The sequence below is a fragment of the Salmo salar genome, unplaced genomic scaffold, assembly GCF_965601325.2.
Source record: "Salmo salar unplaced genomic scaffold, fSalSal1 ptg000135l, whole genome shotgun sequence".
NCBI lineage: Eukaryota > Metazoa > Chordata > Actinopteri > Salmoniformes > Salmonidae > Salmo > Salmo salar.
The window spans coordinates 761,682-780,144 of record NW_027675320.1 but is presented as its reverse complement, the minus strand read 5'-3'; the positions used below and the strand labels follow the sequence as shown (position 1 = coordinate 780,144).

The 18,463-nt window shown below is 42.1% G+C and overlaps 24 non-coding genes across 24 annotated transcripts; 12 read left to right on the top strand and 12 right to left on the bottom strand.

The window, feature by feature from the left end:
* Positions 1-333: 333 nt before the first annotated feature.
* On the top strand, positions 334-405 carry trnag-ucc (transfer RNA glycine (anticodon UCC)). Its single transcript has one exon. It is a non-coding gene; the product is annotated as a tRNA-Arg (tRNA).
* A 267-nt stretch (positions 406-672) lies between these two features.
* On the bottom strand, positions 673-744 carry trnap-agg (transfer RNA proline (anticodon AGG)). The gene has a single exon. It is a non-coding gene; the product is annotated as a tRNA-Pro (tRNA).
* Positions 745-1,737: 993 nt separating this feature from the next.
* Positions 1,738-1,809, top strand: trnag-ucc (transfer RNA glycine (anticodon UCC)). The gene has a single exon. It is a non-coding gene; the product is annotated as a tRNA-Arg (tRNA).
* A 267-nt stretch (positions 1,810-2,076) lies between these two features.
* trnap-agg (transfer RNA proline (anticodon AGG)) lies at positions 2,077-2,148 on the bottom strand. Its single transcript has one exon. It is a non-coding gene; the product is annotated as a tRNA-Pro (tRNA).
* A 993-nt stretch (positions 2,149-3,141) lies between these two features.
* Positions 3,142-3,213, top strand: trnag-ucc (transfer RNA glycine (anticodon UCC)). The gene has a single exon. It is a non-coding gene; the product is annotated as a tRNA-Arg (tRNA).
* A 267-nt stretch (positions 3,214-3,480) lies between these two features.
* On the bottom strand, positions 3,481-3,552 carry trnap-agg (transfer RNA proline (anticodon AGG)). The gene has a single exon. It is a non-coding gene; the product is annotated as a tRNA-Pro (tRNA).
* A 993-nt stretch (positions 3,553-4,545) lies between these two features.
* Positions 4,546-4,617, top strand: trnag-ucc (transfer RNA glycine (anticodon UCC)). The gene has a single exon. It is a non-coding gene; the product is annotated as a tRNA-Arg (tRNA).
* A 267-nt stretch (positions 4,618-4,884) lies between these two features.
* trnap-agg (transfer RNA proline (anticodon AGG)) lies at positions 4,885-4,956 on the bottom strand. Its single transcript has one exon. It is a non-coding gene; the product is annotated as a tRNA-Pro (tRNA).
* Positions 4,957-5,949: 993 nt separating this feature from the next.
* On the top strand, positions 5,950-6,021 carry trnag-ucc (transfer RNA glycine (anticodon UCC)). The gene has a single exon. It is a non-coding gene; the product is annotated as a tRNA-Arg (tRNA).
* A 267-nt stretch (positions 6,022-6,288) lies between these two features.
* trnap-agg (transfer RNA proline (anticodon AGG)) lies at positions 6,289-6,360 on the bottom strand. The gene has a single exon. It is a non-coding gene; the product is annotated as a tRNA-Pro (tRNA).
* Positions 6,361-7,353: 993 nt separating this feature from the next.
* On the top strand, positions 7,354-7,425 carry trnag-ucc (transfer RNA glycine (anticodon UCC)). Its single transcript has one exon. It is a non-coding gene; the product is annotated as a tRNA-Arg (tRNA).
* Positions 7,426-7,692: 267 nt separating this feature from the next.
* trnap-agg (transfer RNA proline (anticodon AGG)) lies at positions 7,693-7,764 on the bottom strand. The gene has a single exon. It is a non-coding gene; the product is annotated as a tRNA-Pro (tRNA).
* Positions 7,765-8,757: 993 nt separating this feature from the next.
* On the top strand, positions 8,758-8,829 carry trnag-ucc (transfer RNA glycine (anticodon UCC)). The gene has a single exon. It is a non-coding gene; the product is annotated as a tRNA-Arg (tRNA).
* Positions 8,830-9,096: 267 nt separating this feature from the next.
* On the bottom strand, positions 9,097-9,168 carry trnap-agg (transfer RNA proline (anticodon AGG)). The gene has a single exon. It is a non-coding gene; the product is annotated as a tRNA-Pro (tRNA).
* A 993-nt stretch (positions 9,169-10,161) lies between these two features.
* On the top strand, positions 10,162-10,233 carry trnag-ucc (transfer RNA glycine (anticodon UCC)). The gene has a single exon. It is a non-coding gene; the product is annotated as a tRNA-Arg (tRNA).
* A 267-nt stretch (positions 10,234-10,500) lies between these two features.
* On the bottom strand, positions 10,501-10,572 carry trnap-agg (transfer RNA proline (anticodon AGG)). Its single transcript has one exon. It is a non-coding gene; the product is annotated as a tRNA-Pro (tRNA).
* A 993-nt stretch (positions 10,573-11,565) lies between these two features.
* trnag-ucc (transfer RNA glycine (anticodon UCC)) lies at positions 11,566-11,637 on the top strand. Its single transcript has one exon. It is a non-coding gene; the product is annotated as a tRNA-Arg (tRNA).
* Positions 11,638-11,904: 267 nt separating this feature from the next.
* On the bottom strand, positions 11,905-11,976 carry trnap-agg (transfer RNA proline (anticodon AGG)). The gene has a single exon. It is a non-coding gene; the product is annotated as a tRNA-Pro (tRNA).
* Positions 11,977-12,969: 993 nt separating this feature from the next.
* On the top strand, positions 12,970-13,041 carry trnag-ucc (transfer RNA glycine (anticodon UCC)). Its single transcript has one exon. It is a non-coding gene; the product is annotated as a tRNA-Arg (tRNA).
* A 267-nt stretch (positions 13,042-13,308) lies between these two features.
* Positions 13,309-13,380, bottom strand: trnap-agg (transfer RNA proline (anticodon AGG)). The gene has a single exon. It is a non-coding gene; the product is annotated as a tRNA-Pro (tRNA).
* A 2,431-nt stretch (positions 13,381-15,811) lies between these two features.
* trnar-ucu (transfer RNA arginine (anticodon UCU)) lies at positions 15,812-15,883 on the top strand. Its single transcript has one exon. It is a non-coding gene; the product is annotated as a tRNA-Arg (tRNA).
* Positions 15,884-16,150: 267 nt separating this feature from the next.
* trnap-agg (transfer RNA proline (anticodon AGG)) lies at positions 16,151-16,222 on the bottom strand. The gene has a single exon. It is a non-coding gene; the product is annotated as a tRNA-Pro (tRNA).
* Positions 16,223-17,215: 993 nt separating this feature from the next.
* Positions 17,216-17,287, top strand: trnag-ucc (transfer RNA glycine (anticodon UCC)). Its single transcript has one exon. It is a non-coding gene; the product is annotated as a tRNA-Gly (tRNA).
* A 267-nt stretch (positions 17,288-17,554) lies between these two features.
* trnap-agg (transfer RNA proline (anticodon AGG)) lies at positions 17,555-17,626 on the bottom strand. Its single transcript has one exon. It is a non-coding gene; the product is annotated as a tRNA-Pro (tRNA).
* Positions 17,627-18,463: the final 837 nt, after the last annotated feature.

Sequence of the window (18,463 nt, the reverse complement as noted above, 5' to 3'; positions counted from 1 at the left end):
ACAAGTGTCAGGGGACCCGTCTGAAGTCGGAACCCTTTATGTGCCAACTTCTGTTTGTAGAATCCAAAATCTTTGGGCAACAAACTAATGTGACCCCACTTGTCACAATGTTCTCAGTTTTGCCCTACGTTCCCCACAAGTGTCACGGGACTAATCTGAAGGTAACAGGTACTGATTAAAATGATAGATTTTTTAACCAGGGACCTCTCGGACCCTAAGCCATAATCGTACACTAACACCAACGATCCGTTTGGTCAAATAATTTTCACTTTCCACAAAAATGACGGTCAGGATATGAATCGATGTCTCCATGTTGCTAGCGAGCTTCAAATAGCATTGGTGGTATAGTGGTGAGCATAGCTGCCTTCTAAGCAGTTGACCCGGGTTCGATTCCCGGCCAATGCAGAGCATGACATATTCACTAGTTTTAGGGGCTGGGTGTAATTTCAAGTCTATTACATTGGAATCAATCTTCGTGGAAGTACGATTTGCTCTTACTTTTTGCAGGTTTTCTAAATGAAGTGCGACATTGAGCCAACTAGTGAATATCACAATAGATTAGCTGTCCATTGCCTAAACCATTCAGCCACCTCGTCCTGCGCCCAAGAGGTGGCTGTTTGCGACCAGTGGCCTGAGATCAGCCTGTCTGAGCTTGTTAAAAGATCTGCAAAAGGGCTCATCCGGGATTTGAACCCGGGACCTCCCGCACCCTAAGCGAGAATCATACCCCTAGACCAACGAGCCTTACACAATAACAAAATAGTTTTGCTTTCTGCGGCAATGACAATGAGGATATCCATTGTTCTTGTCCATGGTGCTTGGAAAGATTGAACCTCATGTTAGTGTTTGTGCTATACTTGTGAGCATAGCAGTCTTCCAAACTGTTGACCAGGCTTCAGTTCAAATCTTTTGTATTTCATCTGCTGTGTTTTTCACATTCTGTCTTCTTAAGCCGCGACAGCAAACTGATGATGAGTGTTGACAAATGAATATTGAGCAAAATGAGATCAATTAATATTTTAAAAGAGAAACTGAAAAAATAAAACTTCAAAAAGAATGGAGCTCATTTATTTTGAGTTGACTGATGCATCAGTACGTGAATCAAAGTAAACGAATGTAAAAAATACCCATTCAAATCGATCAGTTTTCAACTAGAGAGATTGAGATGTGTCGCATCTGTCTCAAGCCTCCATAACTGTTTCTGTTACACCTCCACATCTGCAATGAAAGGTGGTGGAGCTAGAGCGGTGTTAGTCAAACCATGAGACATACCTATAATCGGTCTTCTCACAAAAACATCTGTAGCTTCTGAACCGTTTGACCTACAAATTCGTATGACCACTCCCTGGAAAGGGGAGACCCTCACGAACACGGTGGGGTTCTCAATTTATCTCTACGTCCCCCACAAGTGTCAGGGGACCCGTCTGAAGTCGGAACCCTTTATGTGCCAACTTCTGTTTGTAGAATCCAAAATCTTTGGGCAACAAACTAATGTGACCCCACTTGTCACAATGTTCTCAGTTTTGCCCTACGTTCCCCACAAGTGTCACGGGACTAATCTGAAGGTAACAGGTACTGATTAAAATGATAGATTTTTTAACCAGGGACCTCTCGCACCCTAAGCCATAATCGTACACTAACACCAACGATCCGTTTGGTCAAATAATTTTCACTTTCCACAAAAATGACGGTCAGGATATGAATCGATGTCTCCATGTTGCTAGCGAGCTTCAAATAGCATTGGTGGTATAGTGGTGAGCATAGCTGCCTTCTAAGCAGTTGACCCGGGTTCGATTCCCGGCCAATGCAGAGCATGACATATTCACTAGTTTTAGGGGCTGGGTGTAATTTCAAGTCTATTACATTGGAATCAATCTTCGTGGAAGTACGATTTGCTCTTACTTTTTGCAGGTTTTCTAAATGAAGTGCGACATTGAGCCAACTAGTGAATATCACAATAGATTAGCTGTCCATTGCCTAAACCATTCAGCCACCTCGTCCTGCGCCCAAGAGGTGGCTGTTTGCGACCAGTGGCCTGAGATCAGCCTGTCTGAGCTTGTTAAAAGATCTGCAAAAGGGCTCATCCGGGATTTGAACCCGGGACCTCCCGCACCCTAAGCGAGAATCATACCCCTAGACCAACGAGCCTTACACAATAACAAAATAGTTTTGCTTTCTGCGGCAATGACAATGAGGATATCCATTGTTCTTGTCCATGGTGCTTGGAAAGATTGAACCTCATGTTAGTGTTTGTGCTATACTTGTGAGCATAGCAGTCTTCCAAACTGTTGACCAGGCTTCAGTTCAAATCTTTTGTATTTCATCTGCTGTGTTTTTCACATTCTGTCTTCTTAAGCCGCGACAGCAAACTGATGATGAGTGTTGACAAATGAATATTGAGCAAAATGAGATCAATTAATATTTTAAAAGAGAAACTGAAAAAATAAAACTTCAAAAAGAATGGAGCTCATTTATTTTGAGTTGACTGATGCATCAGTACGTGAATCAAAGTAAACGAATGTAAAAAATACCCATTCAAATCGATCAGTTTTCAACTAGAGAGATTGAGATGTGTCGTATCTGTCTCAAGCCTCCATAACTGTTTATGTTACACCTCCACATCTGCAATGAAAGGTGGTGGAGCTAGAGCGGTGTTATTCAAACCATGACACATACCTATAATCGGTCTTCTCACAAAAACATCTGTAGCTTCTGAACCGTTTGACCTACAAATTCGCTTGACCACACCCTGGAAAGGGGAGACCCTCGCGAACACGGTGGGGTTCCCAATTTGTCTCTACGTCCCCCACAAGTGTCAGGGGACCCGTCTGAAGTCGGAACCCTTTATGTGCCAACTTCTGTTTGTAGAATCCAAAATCTTTGGGCAACAAACTAATGTGACCCCACTTGTCACAATGTTCTCAGTTTTGCCCTACGTTCCCCACAAGTGTCACGGGACTAATCTGAAGGTAACAGGTACTGATTAAAATGATAGATTTTTTAACCAGGGACCTCTCGGACCCTAAGCCATAATCGTACACTAACACCAACGATCCGTTTGGTCAAATAATTTTCACTTTCCACAAAAATGACGGTCAGGATATGAATCGATGTCTCCATGTTGCTAGCGAGCTTCAAATAGCATTGGTGGTATAGTGGTGAGCATAGCTGCCTTCTAAGCAGTTGACCCGGGTTCGATTCCCGGCCAATGCAGAGCATGACATATTCACTAGTTTTAGGGGCTGGGTGTAATTTCAAGTCTATTACATTGGAATCAATCTTCGTGGAAGTACGATTTGCTCTTACTTTTTGCAGGTTTTCTAAATGAAGTGCGACATTGAGCCAACTAGTGAATATCACAATAGATTAGCTGTCCATTGCCTAAACCATTCAGCCACCTCGTCCTGCGCCCAAGAGGTGGCTGTTTGCGACCAGTGGCCTGAGATCAGCCTGTCTGAGCTTGTTAAAAGATCTGCAAAAGGGCTCATCCGGGATTTGAACCCGGGACCTCCCGCACCCTAAGCGAGAATCATACCCCTAGACCAACGAGCCTTACACAATAACAAAATAGTTTTGCTTTCTGCGGCAATGACAATGAGGATATCCATTGTTCTTGTCCATGGTGCTTGGAAAGATTGAACCTCATGTTAGTGTTTGTGCTATACTTGTGAGCATAGCAGTCTTCCAAACTGTTGACCAGGCTTCAGTTCAAATCTTTTGTATTTCATCTGCTGTGTTTTTCACATTCTGTCTTCTTAAGCCGCGACAGCAAACTGATGATGAGTGTTGACAAATGAATATTGAGCAAAATGAGATCAATTAATATTTTAAAAGAGAAACTGAAAAAATAAAACTTCAAAAAGAATGGAGCTCATTTATTTTGAGTTGACTGATGCATCAGTACGTGAATCAAAGTAAACGAATGTAAAAAATACCCATTCAAATCGATCAGTTTTCAACTAGAGAGATTGAGATGTGTCGTATCTGTCTCAAGCCTCCATAACTGTTTATGTTACACCTCCACATCTGCAATGAAAGGTGGTGGAGCTAGAGCGGTGTTATTCAAACCATGACACATACCTATAATCGGTCTTCTCACAAAAACATCTGTAGCTTCTGAACCGTTTGACCTACAAATTCGCGTGACCACTCCCTGGAAAGGGGAGACCCTCGCGAACACGGTGGGGTTCCCAATTTGTCTCTACGTCCCCCACAAGTGTCAGGGGACCCGTCTGAAGTCGGAACCCTTTATGTGCCAACTTCTGTTTGTAGAATCCAAAATCTTTGGGCAACAAACTAATGTGACCCCACTTGTCACAATGTTCTCAGTTTTGCCCTACGTTCCCCACAAGTGTCACGGGACTAATCTGAAGGTAACAGGTACTGATTAAAATGATAGATTTTTTAACCAGGGACCTCTCGCACCCTAAGCCATAATCGTACACTAACACCAACGATCCGTTTGGTCAAATAATTTTCACTTTCCACAAAAATGACGGTCAGGATATGAATCGATGTCTCCATGTTGCTAGCGAGCTTCAAATAGCATTGGTGGTATAGTGGTGAGCATAGCTGCCTTCTAAGCAGTTGACCCGGGTTCGATTCCCGGCCAATGCAGAGCATGACATATTCACTAGTTTTAGGGGCTGGGTGTAATTTCAAGTCTATTACATTGGAATCAATCTTCGTGGAAGTACGATTTGCTCTTACTTTTTGCAGGTTTTCTAAATGAAGTGCGACATTGAGCCAACTAGTGAATATCACAATAGATTAGCTGTCCATTGCCTAAACCATTCAGCCACCTCGTCCTGCGCCCAAGAGGTGGCTGTTTGCGACCAGTGGCCTGAGATCAGCCTGTCTGAGCTTGTTAAAAGATCTGCAAAAGGGCTCATCCGGGATTTGAACCCGGGACCTCCCGCACCCTAAGCGAGAATCATACCCCTAGACCAACGAGCCTTACACAATAACAAAATAGTTTTGCTTTCTGCGGCAATGACAATGAGGATATCCATTGTTCTTGTCCATGGTTCTTGGAAAGATTGAACCTCATGTTAGTGTTTGTGCTATACTTGTGAGCATAGCAGTCTTCCAAACTGTTGACCAGGCTTCAGTTCAAATCTTTTGTATTTCATCTGCTGTGTTTTTCACATTCTGTCTTCTTAAGCCGCGACAGCAAACTGATGATGAGTGTTGACAAATGAATATTGAGCAAAATGAGATCAATTAATATTTTAAAAGAGAAACTGAAAAAATAAAACTTCAAAAAGAATGGAGCTCATTTATTTTGAGTTGACTGATGCATCAGTACGTGAATCAAAGTAAACGAATGTAAAAAATACCCATTCAAATCGATCAGTTTTCAACTAGAGAGATTGAGATGTGTCGTATCTGTCTCAAGCCTCCATAACTGTTTATGTTACACCTCCACATCTGCAATGAAAGGTGGTGGAGCTAGAGCGGTGTTATTCAAACCATGACACATACCTATAATCGGTCTTCTCACAAAAACATCTGTAGCTTCTGAACCGTTTGACCTACAAATTCGCTTGACCACACCCTGGAAAGGGGAGACCCTCGCGAACACGGTGGGGTTCCCAATTTGTCTCTACGTCCCCCACAAGTGTCAGGGGACCCGTCTGAAGTCGGAACCCTTTATGTGCCAACTTCTGTTTGTAGAATCCAAAATCTTTGGGCAACAAACTAATGTGACCCCACTTGTCACAATGTTCTCAGTTTTGCCCTACGTTCCCCACAAGTGTCACGGGACTAATCTGAAGGTAACAGGTACTGATTAAAATGATAGATTTTTTAACCAGGGACCTCTCGGACCCTAAGCCATAATCGTACACTAACACCAACGATCCGTTTGGTCAAATAATTTTCACTTTCCACAAAAATGACGGTCAGGATATGAATCGATGTCTCCATGTTGCTAGCGAGCTTCAAATAGCATTGGTGGTATAGTGGTGAGCATAGCTGCCTTCTAAGCAGTTGACCCGGGTTCGATTCCCGGCCAATGCAGAGCATGACATATTCACTAGTTTTAGGGGCTGGGTGTAATTTCAAGTCTATTACATTGGAATCAATCTTCGTGGAAGTACGATTTGCTCTTACTTTTTGCAGGTTTTCTAAATGAAGTGCGACATTGAGCCAACTAGTGAATATCACAATAGATTAGCTGTCCATTGCCTAAACCATTCAGCCACCTCGTCCTGCGCCCAAGAGGTGGCTGTTTGCGACCAGTGGCCTGAGATCAGCCTGTCTGAGCTTGTTAAAAGATCTGCAAAAGGGCTCATCCGGGATTTGAACCCGGGACCTCCCGCACCCTAAGCGAGAATCATACCCCTAGACCAACGAGCCTTACACAATAACAAAATAGTTTTGCTTTCTGCGGCAATGACAATGAGGATATCCATTGTTCTTGTCCATGGTGCTTGGAAAGATTGAACCTCATGTTAGTGTTTGTGCTATACTTGTGAGCATAGCAGTCTTCCAAACTGTTGACCAGGCTTCAGTTCAAATCTTTTGTATTTCATCTGCTGTGTTTTTCACATTCTGTCTTCTTAAGCCGCGACAGCAAACTGATGATGAGTGTTGACAAATGAATATTGAGCAAAATGAGATCAATTAATATTTTAAAAGAGAAACTGAAAAAATAAAACTTCAAAAAGAATGGAGCTCATTTATTTTGAGTTGACTGATGCATCAGTACGTGAATCAAAGTAAACGAATGTAAAAAATACCCATTCAAATCGATCAGTTTTCAACTAGAGAGATTGAGATGTGTCGCATCTGTCTCAAGCCTCCATAACTGTTTCTGTTACACCTCCACATCTGCAATGAAAGGTGGTGGAGCTAGAGCGGTGTTAGTCAAACCATGAGACATACCTATAATCGGTCTTCTCACAAAAACATCTGTAGCTTCTGAACCGTTTGACCTACAAATTCGTATGACCACTCCCTGGAAAGGGGAGACCCTCACGAACACGGTGGGGTTCTCAATTTATCTCTACGTCCCCCACAAGTGTCAGGGGACCCGTCTGAAGTCGGAACCCTTTATGTGCCAACTTCTGTTTGTAGAATCCAAAATCTTTGGGCAACAAACTAATGTGACCCCACTTGTCACAATGTTCTCAGTTTTGCCCTACGTTCCCCACAAGTGTCACGGGACTAATCTGAAGGTAACAGGTACTGATTAAAATGATAGATTTTTTAACCAGGGACCTCTCGCACCCTAAGCCATAATCGTACACTAACACCAACGATCCGTTTGGTCAAATAATTTTCACTTTCCACAAAAATGACGGTCAGGATATGAATCGATGTCTCCATGTTGCTAGCGAGCTTCAAATAGCATTGGTGGTATAGTGGTGAGCATAGCTGCCTTCTAAGCAGTTGACCCGGGTTCGATTCCCGGCCAATGCAGAGCATGACATATTCACTAGTTTTAGGGGCTGGGTGTAATTTCAAGTCTATTACATTGGAATCAATCTTCGTGGAAGTACGATTTGCTCTTACTTTTTGCAGGTTTTCTAAATGAAGTGCGACATTGAGCCAACTAGTGAATATCACAATAGATTAGCTGTCCATTGCCTAAACCATTCAGCCACCTCGTCCTGCGCCCAAGAGGTGGCTGTTTGCGACCAGTGGCCTGAGATCAGCCTGTCTGAGCTTGTTAAAAGATCTGCAAAAGGGCTCATCCGGGATTTGAACCCGGGACCTCCCGCACCCTAAGCGAGAATCATACCCCTAGACCAACGAGCCTTACACAATAACAAAATAGTTTTGCTTTCTGCGGCAATGACAATGAGGATATCCATTGTTCTTGTCCATGGTGCTTGGAAAGATTGAACCTCATGTTAGTGTTTGTGCTATACTTGTGAGCATAGCAGTCTTCCAAACTGTTGACCAGGCTTCAGTTCAAATCTTTTGTATTTCATCTGCTGTGTTTTTCACATTCTGTCTTCTTAAGCCGCGACAGCAAACTGATGATGAGTGTTGACAAATGAATATTGAGCAAAATGAGATCAATTAATATTTTAAAAGAGAAACTGAAAAAATAAAACTTCAAAAAGAATGGAGCTCATTTATTTTGAGTTGACTGATGCATCAGTACGTGAATCAAAGTAAACGAATGTAAAAAATACCCATTCAAATCGATCAGTTTTCAACTAGAGAGATTGAGATGTGTCGTATCTGTCTCAAGCCTCCATAACTGTTTATGTTACACCTCCACATCTGCAATGAAAGGTGGTGGAGCTAGAGCGGTGTTAGTCAAACCATGAGACATACCTATAATCGGTCTTCTCACAAAAACATCTGTAGCTTCTGAACCGTTTCACCTACAAATTCGTATGACCACTCCCTGGAAAGGGGAGACCCTCACGAACACGGTGTTGTTCCCAATTTGTCTCTACGTCCCCCACAAGTGTCAGGGGACCCGTCTGAAGTCGGAACCCTTTATGTGCCAACTTCTGTTTGTAGAATCCAAAATCTTTGGGCAACAAACTAATGTGACCCCACTTGTCACAATGTTCTCAGTTTTGCCCTACGTTCCCCACAAGTGTCACGGGACTAATCTGAAGGTAACAGGTACTGATTAAAATGATAGATTTTTTAACCAGGGACCTCTCGCACCCTAAGCCATAATCGTACACTAACACCAACGATCCGTTTGGTCAAATAATTTTCACTTTCCACAAAAATGACGGTCAGGATATGAATCGATGTCTCCATGTTGCTAGCGAGCTTCAAATAGCATTGGTGGTATAGTGGTGAGCATAGCTGCCTTCTAAGCAGTTGACCCGTGTTCGATTCCTGGCCAATGCAGAGCATGACATATTCACTAGTTTTAGGGGCTGGGTGTAATTTCAAGTCTATTACATTGGAATCAATCTTCGTGGAAGTACGATTTGCTCTTACTTTTTGCAGGTTTTCTAAATGAAGTGCGACATTGAGCCAACTAGTGAATATCACAATAGATTAGCTGTCCATTGCCTAAACCATTCAGCCACCTCGTCCTGCGCCCAAGAGGTGGCTGTTTGCGACCAGTGGCCTGAGATCAGCCTGTCTGAGCTTGTTAAAAGATCTGCAAAAGGGCTCATCCGGGATTTGAACCCGGGACCTCCCGCACCCTAAGCGAGAATCATACCCCTAGACCAACGAGCCTTACACAATAACAAAATAGATTTGCTTTCTGCGGCAATGACAATGAGGATATCCATTGTTCTTGTCCATGGTTCTTGGAAAGATTGAACCTCATGTTAGTGTTTGTGCTATACTTGTGAGCATAGCAGTCTTCCAAACTGTTGACCAGGCTTCAGTTCAAATCTTTTGTATTTCATCTGCTGTGTTTTTCACATTCTGTCTTCTTAAGCCGCGACAGCAAACTGATGATGAGTGTTGACAAATGAATATTGAGCAAAATGAGATCAATTAATATTTTAAAAGAGAAACTGAAAAAATAAAACTTCAAAAAGAATGGAGCTCATTTATTTTGAGTTGACTGATGCATCAGTACGTGAATCAAAGTAAACGAATGTAAAAAATACCCATTCAAATCGATCAGTTTTCAACTAGAGAGATTGAGATGTGTCGTATCTGTCTCAAGCCTCCATAACTGTTTATGTTACACCTCCACATCTGCAATGAAAGGTGGTGGAGCTAGAGCGGTGTTAGTCAAACCATGAGACATACCTATAATCGGTCTTCTCACAAAAACATCTGTAGCTTCTGAACCGTTTCACCTACAAATTCGTATGACCACTCCCTGGAAAGGGGAGACCCTCACGAACACGGTGGTGTTCCCAATTTGTCTCTACGTCCCCCACAAGTGTCAGGGGACCCGTCTGAAGTCGGAACCCTTTATGTGCCAACTTCTGTTTGTAGAATCCAAAATCTTTGGGCAACAAACTAATGTGACCCCACTTGTCACAATGTTCTCAGTTTTGCCCTACGTTCCCCACAAGTGTCACGGGACTAATCTGAAGGTAACAGGTACTGATTAAAATGATAGATTTTTTAACCAGGGACCTCTCGCACCCTAAGCCATAATCGTACACTAACACCAACGATCCGTTTGGTCAAATAATTTTCACTTTCCACAAAAATGACGGTCAGGATATGAATCGATGTCTCCATGTTGCTAGCGAGCTTCAAATAGCATTGGTGGTATAGTGGTGAGCATAGCTGCCTTCTAAGCAGTTGACCCGGGTTCGATTCCCGGCCAATGCAGAGCATGACATATTCACTAGTTTTAGGGGCTGGGTGTAATTTCAAGTCTATTACATTGGAATCAATCTTCGTGGAAGTACGATTTGCTCTTACTTTTTGCAGGTTTTCTAAATGAAGTGCGACATTGAGCCAACTAGTGAATATCACAATAGATTAGCTGTCCATTGCCTAAACCATTCAGCCACCTCGTCCTGCGCCCAAGAGGTGGCTGTTTGCGACCAGTGGCCTGAGATCAGCCTGTCTGAGCTTGTTAAAAGATCTGCAAAAGGGCTCATCCGGGATTTGAACCCGGGACCTCCCGCACCCTAAGCGAGAATCATACCCCTAGACCAACGAGCCTTACACAATAACAAAATAGTTTTGCTTTCTGCGGCAATGACAATGAGGATATCCATTGTTCTTGTCCATGGTGCTTGGAAAGATTGAACCTCATGTGAGTGTTTGTGCTATACTTGTGAGCATAGCAGTCTTCCAAACTGTTGACCAGGCTTCAGTTCAAATCTTTTGTATTTCATCTGCTGTGTTTTTCACATTCTGTCTTCTTAAGCCGCGACAGCAAACTGATGATGAGTGTTGACAAATGAATATTGAGCAAAATGAGATCAATTAATATTTTAAAAGAGAAACTGAAAAAATAAAACTTCAAAAAGAATGGAGCTCATTTATTTTGAGTTGACTGATGCATCAGTACGTGAATCAAAGTAAACGAATGTAAAAAATACCCATTCAAATCGATCAGTTTTCAACTAGAGAGATTGAGATGTGTCGTATCTGTCTCAAGCCTCCATAACTGTTTATGTTACACCTCCACATCTGCAATGAAAGGTGGTGGAGCTAGAGCGGTGTTAGTCAAACCATGAGACATACCTATAATCGGTCTTCTCACAAAAACATCTGTAGCTTCTGAACCGTTTCACCTACAAATTCGTATGACCACTCCCTGGAAAGGGGAGACCCTCACGAACACGGTGGTGTTCCCAATTTGTCTCTACGTCCCCCACAAGTGTCAGGGGACCCGTCTGAAGTCGGAACCCTTTATGTGCCAACTTCTGTTTGTAGAATCCAAAATCTTTGGGCAACAAACTAATGTGACCCCACTTGTCACAATGTTCTCAGTTTTGCCCTACGTTCCCCACAAGTGTCACGGGACTAATCTGAAGGTAACAGGTACTGATTAAAATGATAGATTTTTTAACCAGGGACCTCTCGCACCCTAAGCCATAATCGTACACTAACACCAACGATCCGTTTGGTCAAATAATTTTCACTTTCCACAAAAATGACGGTCAGGATATGAATCGATGTCTCCATGTTGCTAGCGAGCTTCAAATAGCATTGGTGGTATAGTGGTGAGCATAGCTGCCTTCTAAGCAGTTGACCCGGGTTCGATTCCCGGCCAATGCAGAGCATGACATATTCACTAGTTTTAGGGGCTGGGTGTAATTTCAAGTCTATTACATTGGAATCAATCTTCGTGGAAGTACGATTTGCTCTTACTTTTTGCAGGTTTTCTAAATGAAGTGCGACATTGAGCCAACTAGTGAATATCACAATAGATTAGCTGTCCATTGCCTAAACCATTCAGCCACCTCGTCCTGCGCCCAAGAGGTGGCTGTTTGCGACCAGTGGCCTGAGATCAGCCTGTCTGAGCTTGTTAAAAGATCTGCAAAAGGGCTCATCCGGGATTTGAACCCGGGACCTCCCGCACCCTAAGCGAGAATCATACCCCTAGACCAACGAGCCTTACACAATAACAAAATAGTTTTGCTTTCTGCGGCAATGACAATGAGGATATCCATTGTTCTTGTCCATGGTGCTTGGAAAGATTGAACCTCATGTGAGTGTTTGTGCTATACTTGTGAGCATAGCAGTCTTCCAAACTGTTGACCAGGCTTCAGTTCAAATCTTTTGTATTTCATCTGCTGTGTTTTTCACATTCTGTCTTCTTAAGCCGCGACAGCAAACTGATGATGAGTGTTGACAAATGAATATTGAGCAAAATGAGATCAATTAATATTTTAAAAGAGAAACTGAAAAAATAAAACTTCAAAAAGAATGGAGCTCATTTATTTTGAGTTGACTGATGCATCAGTACGTGAATCAAAGTAAACGAATGTAAAAAATACCCATTCAAATCGATCAGTTTTCAACTAGAGAGATTGAGATGTGTCGTATCTGTCTCAAGCCTCCATAACTGTTTATGTTACACCTCCACATCTGCAATGAAAGGTGGTGGAGCTAGAGCGGTGTTATTCAAACCATGACACATACCTATAATCGGTCTTCTCACAAAAACATCTGTAGCTTCTGAACCGTTTGACCTACAAATTCGCGTGACCACTCCCTGGAAAGGGGAGACCCTCGCGAACACGGTGGGGTTCCCAATTTGTCTCTACGTCCCCCACAAGTGTCAGGGGACCCGTCTGAAGTCGGAACCCTTTATGTGCCAACTTCTGTTTGTAGAATCCAAAATCTTTGGGCAACAAACTAATGTGACCCCACTTGTCACAATGTTCTCAGTTTTGCCCTACGTTCCCCACAAGTGTCACGGGACTAATCTGAAGGTAACAGGTACTGATTAAAATGATAGATTTTTTAACCAGGGACCTCTGGCACCCTAAGCCATAATCGTACACTAACACCAACGATCCGTTTGGTCAAATAATTTTCACTTTCCACAAAAATGACGGTCAGGATATGAATCGATGTCTCCATGTTGCTAGCGAGCTTCAAATAGCATTGGTGGTATAGTGGTGAGCATAGCTGCCTTCTAAGCAGTTGACCCGGGTTCGATTCCCGGCCAATGCAGAGCATGACATATTCACTAGTTTTAGGGGCTGGGTGTAATTTCAAGTCTATTACATTGGAATCAATCTTCGTGGAAGTACGATTTGCTCTTACTTTTTGCAGGTTTTCTAAATGAAGTGCGACATTGAGCCAACTAGTGAATATCACAATAGATTAGCTGTCCATTGCCTAAACCATTCAGCCACCTCGTCCTGCGCCCAAGAGGTGGCTGTTTGCGACCAGTGGCCTGAGATCAGCCTGTCTGAGCTTGTTAAAAGATCTGCAAAAGGGGTCATCCGGGATTTGAACCCGGGACCTCCCGCACCCTAAGCGAGAATCATACCCCTAGACCAACGAGCCTTACACAATAACAAAATAGTTTTGCTTTCTGCGGCAATGACAATGAGGATATCCATTGTTCTTGTCCATGGTGCTTGGAAAGATTGAACCTCATGTTAGTGTTTGTGCTATACTTGTGAGCATAGCAGTCTTCCAAACTGTTGACCAGGCTTCAGTTCAAATCTTTTGTATTTCATCTGCTGTGTTTTTCACATTCTGTCTTCTTAAGCCGCGACAGCAAACTGATGATGAGTGTTGACAAATGAATATTGAGCAAAATGAGATCAATTAATATTTTAACCTCTTGGGGCTAGGTGGGACGCTAGCGTGCCACCCGTGGTGCACTCCATCAACAGCAGGTGCATTTCAAGAGCGGCAAATTTGAATCCAAATAAATGTCAAAATTCAAATTTTTCAAAAATACAACTATTTTACACCATTTGAAAGATAAACATCTCCTTAATCTAACCACGTTTTACGATTTCAAAAAGGTTTTACGGCGAAAGCATAAATTTAGAGTATGTTAGGACAGTACATTTACAAGAGCTGTGTGTAATGTTTTGTCAAGTCAAAGACAGGGTCACCAAAACCATAAAACCAGCTAAAATGATGCACTAACCTTTTACAATCTCCATCAGATGACACTCCTAGGACATTATGTTAGACAATGCATGCATTTTTAGTTCTATCAAGTTCATATTTATATCCAAAAACAGCGTTTTACTATGGCATTGATGTTGAGGAAATCGTTTCCCTCCAATAACCGGCAGTCAAGTCAGCATCACAAATTAAATAATTAAAATTAGAAAACATTGGTAAAATATTATATTGTCATTTAAAGAATTATAGATTTACATCTCTTGAACGCAATCAACTTGCCAGATTTAAAAATAACCTTACTGGGAAATCACACTTTGCAATAATCTGAGCACTGCGCCCAGAAAAATACGCGTTGCGATACAGACTAGACGTCATGTTGGGGAGATCTAAAATCGAAAATACTATGTAAATAATCCATTACCTTTGATTCTCTTCATCAGATGTCACTTCCAGGTATCACAGGTCCATAACGAATGTAGTTTTGTTCAAAAAAGCTCATCATTTATGTCCAAAAATCTCCGTCTCGTTAGCACATGATGTAAGCCAGCCGGACTTCTCGTCATGAACGAGGGGAAAAAATGTATTTCCGTTCATTCAAACATGTCAAACGTTGTATAGCATAAATCATTAGGGCCTTTTTTAACCAGAACATGAATAATATTCAAGGTGGACGAATGCATACTCTTTTATAACGTATTGGAACGAGGGTACCCAACATGAACTCGCGCGCCAGGTGTCTAATGGGACATCATCGTTCCATGGCTCTTGTTCGGTCAGATCTCCCTCCAGAAGACTCAAAACACTTTGTAAAGGCTGGTGACATCTAGTGGAAGCAATAGGAAGTGCCAAAATATTCCTAAGCCCCTGTGTTTTTCAATGGGATAGGTTTAAAGTCAATACAACACATCAGGTATCCACTTCCTGTCAGAAAATGTCTCAGGGTTTTGCATGCCAAATGAGTTCTGTTATACTCACAGACACCATTCAAACAGTTTTAGAAACTTTAGAGTGTTTTCTATCCATATATAATAAGTATATGCATATTCTAGTTACTGGGTAGGATTAGTAACCAGATTAAATCGGGTACATTTTTTTTATCCAGACGTGCAAATGCTGCCCCCTAGACCCAACAGGTTAAAAGAGAAACTGAAAAAATAAAACTTCAAAAAGAATGGAGCTCATTTATTTTGAGTTGACTGATGCATCAGTACGTGAATCAAAGTAAACGAATGTAAAAAATACCCATTCAAATCGATCAGTTTTCAACTAGAGAGATTGAGATGTGTCGTATCTGTCTCAAGCCTCCATAACTGTTTATGTTACACCTCCACATCTGCAATGAAAGGTGGTGGAGCTAGAGCGGTGTTATTCAAACCATGACACATACCTATAATCGGTCTTCTCACAAAAACATCTGTAGCTTCTGAACCGTTTGACCTACAAATTCGCATGACCACTCCCTGGAAAGGGGAGACCCTCACGAACACGGTGGTGTTCTCAATTTATCTCTACGTCCCCCACAAGTGTCAGGGGACCCGTCTGAAGTCGGAACCCTTTATGTGCCAACTTCTGTTTGTAGAATCCAAAATCTTTGGGCAACAAACTAATGTGACCCCACTTGTCACAATGTTCTCAGTTTTGCCCTACGTTCCCCACAAGTGTCACGGGACTAATCTGAAGGTAACAGGTACTGATTAAAATGATAGATTTTTTAACCAGGGACCTCTCGCACCCTAAGCCATAATCGTACACTAACACCAACGATCCGTTTGGTCAAATAATTTTCACTTTCCACAAAAATGACGGTCAGGATATGAATCGATGTCTCCATGTTGCTAGCGAGCTTCAAATAGCATTGGTGGTATAGTGGTGAGCATAGCTGCCTTCTAAGCAGTTGACCCGGGTTCGATTCCCGGCCAATGCAGAGCATGACATATTCACTAGTTTTAGGGGCTGGGTGTAATTTCAAGTCTATTACATTGGAATCAATCTTCGTGGAAGTACGATTTGCTCTTACTTTTTGCAGGTTTTCTAAATGAAGTGCGACATTGAGCCAACTAGTGAATATCACAATAGATTAGCTGTCCATTGCCTAAACCATTCAGCCACCTCGTCCTGCGCCCAAGAGGTGGCTGTTTGCGACCAGTGGCCTGAGATCAGCCTGTCTGAGCTTGTTAAAAGATCTGCAAAAGGGGTCATCCGGGATTTGAACCCGGGACCTCCCGCACCCTAAGCGAGAATCATACCCCTAGACCAACGAGCCTTACACAATAACAAAATAGTTTTGCTTTCTGCGGCAATGACAATGAGGATATCCATTGTTCTTGTCCATGGTGCTTGGAAAGATTGAACCTCATGTTAGTGTTTGTGCTATACTTGTGAGCATAGCAGTCTTCCAAACTGTTGACCAGGCTTCAGTTCAAATCTTTTGTATTTCATCTGCTGTGTTTTTCACATTCTGTCTTCTTAAGCCGCGACAGCAAACTGATGATGAGTGTTGACAAATGAATATTGAGCAAAATGAGATCAATTAATATTTTAAAAGAGAAACTGAAAAAATAAAACTTCAAAAAGAATGGAGCTCATTTATTTTGAGTTGACTGATGCATCAGTACGTGAATCAAAGTAAACGAATGTAAAAAATACCCATTCAAATCGATCAGTTTTCAACTAGAGAGATTGAGATGTGTCGTATCTGTCTCATGCCTCCATAACTGTTTATGTTACACCTCCACATCTGCAATGAAAGGTGGTGGAGCTAGAGCGGTGTTAGTCAAACCATGAGACATACCTATAATCGGTCTTCTCACAAAAACATCTGTAGCTTCTGAACCGTTTGACCTACAAATTCGTATGACCACTCCCTGGAAAGGGGAGACCCTCACGAACACGGTGGGGTTCTCAATTTATCTCTACGTCCCCCACAAGTGTCAGGGGACCCGTCTGAAGTCGGAACCCTTTATGTGCCAACTTCTGTTTGTAGAATCCAAAATCTTTGGGCAACAAACTAATGTGACCCCACTTGTCACAATGTTCTCAGTTTTGCCCTACGTTCCCCACAAGTGTCACGGGACTAATCTGAAGGTAACAGGTACTGATTAAAATGATAGATTTTTTAACCAGGGACCTCTCGCACCCTAAGCCATAATCGTACACTAACACCAACGATCCGTTTGGTCAAATAATTTTCACTTTCCACAAAAATGACGGTCAGGATATGAATCGATGTCTCCATGTTGCTAGCAAGCTTCACATAGCATTGGTGGTATAGTGGTGAGCATAGCTACCTTCCAAGCAGTTGACCCGGGTTCGATTCCCGGCCAATGCAGAGCATGACATATTCACTAGTTTTAGGGGCTGGGTGTAATTTCAAGTCTATTACATTGGAATCAATCTTCGTGGAAGTACGATTTGCTCTTAGTTTTTGCAGGTTTTCTAAATGAAGTGCGACATTGAGCCAACTAGTGAATATCACAATAGATTAGCTGTCCATCGCCTAAACCATTCAGCCACCTCGTCCTGCGCCCAAGAGGTGGCTGTTTGCGACCAGTGGCCTGAGATCTGCCTGTCTGAGCTTGTTAAAAGATCTGCAAAAGGGCTCATCCGGGATTTGAACCCAGGACCTCCCGCACCCTAAGCGAGAATCATACCCCTAGACCAACGAGCCTTACACAATAACAAAATAGTTTTGCTTTCTGCGGCAATGACAATGAGGATATCCATTGTTCTTGTCCATGGTGCTTGGAAAGATTTAACCTCATGTGAGTGTTTGTGCTATACTTGTGAGCATTGCAGTCTTCCAAACTGTTGACCAGGCTTCAGTTCAAATCTTTTGTATTTCATCTGCTGTGTTTTTCACATTCTGTCTTCTTAAGCCGCGACAGCAAACTGATGATGAGTGTTGACAAATGAATATTGAGCAAAATGAGATCAATTAATATTTTAACCTCTTGGGGCTAGGTGGGACGCTAGCGTGCCACCCGTGGTGCACTCCATCAACAGCAGGTGCATTTCAAGAGCGGCAAATTTGAATCCAAATAAATGTCAAAATTCAAATTTTTCAAAAATACAACTATTTTACACCATTTGAAAGATAAACATCTCCTTAATCTAACCACGTTTTCCGATTTCAAAAAGGTTTTACGGCGAAAGCATAAATTTAGAGTATGTTAGGACAGTACATTTACAAGAGTTGTGTGTAATGTTTTGTCAAGTCAAAGACAGGGTCACCAAAACCATAAAACCAGCTAAAATGATGCACTAACCTTTTACAATCTCCATCAGATGACACTCCTAGGACATTATGTTAGACAATGCATGCATTTTTAGTTCTATCAAGTTCATATTTATATCCAAAAACAGCGTTTTACTATGGCATTGATGTTGAGGAAATCGTTTCCCTCCAATAACCGGCAGTCAAGTCAGCATCACAAATTAAATAATTAAAATTAGAAAACATTGGTAAAATATTATATTGTCATTTAAAGAATTATAGATTTACATC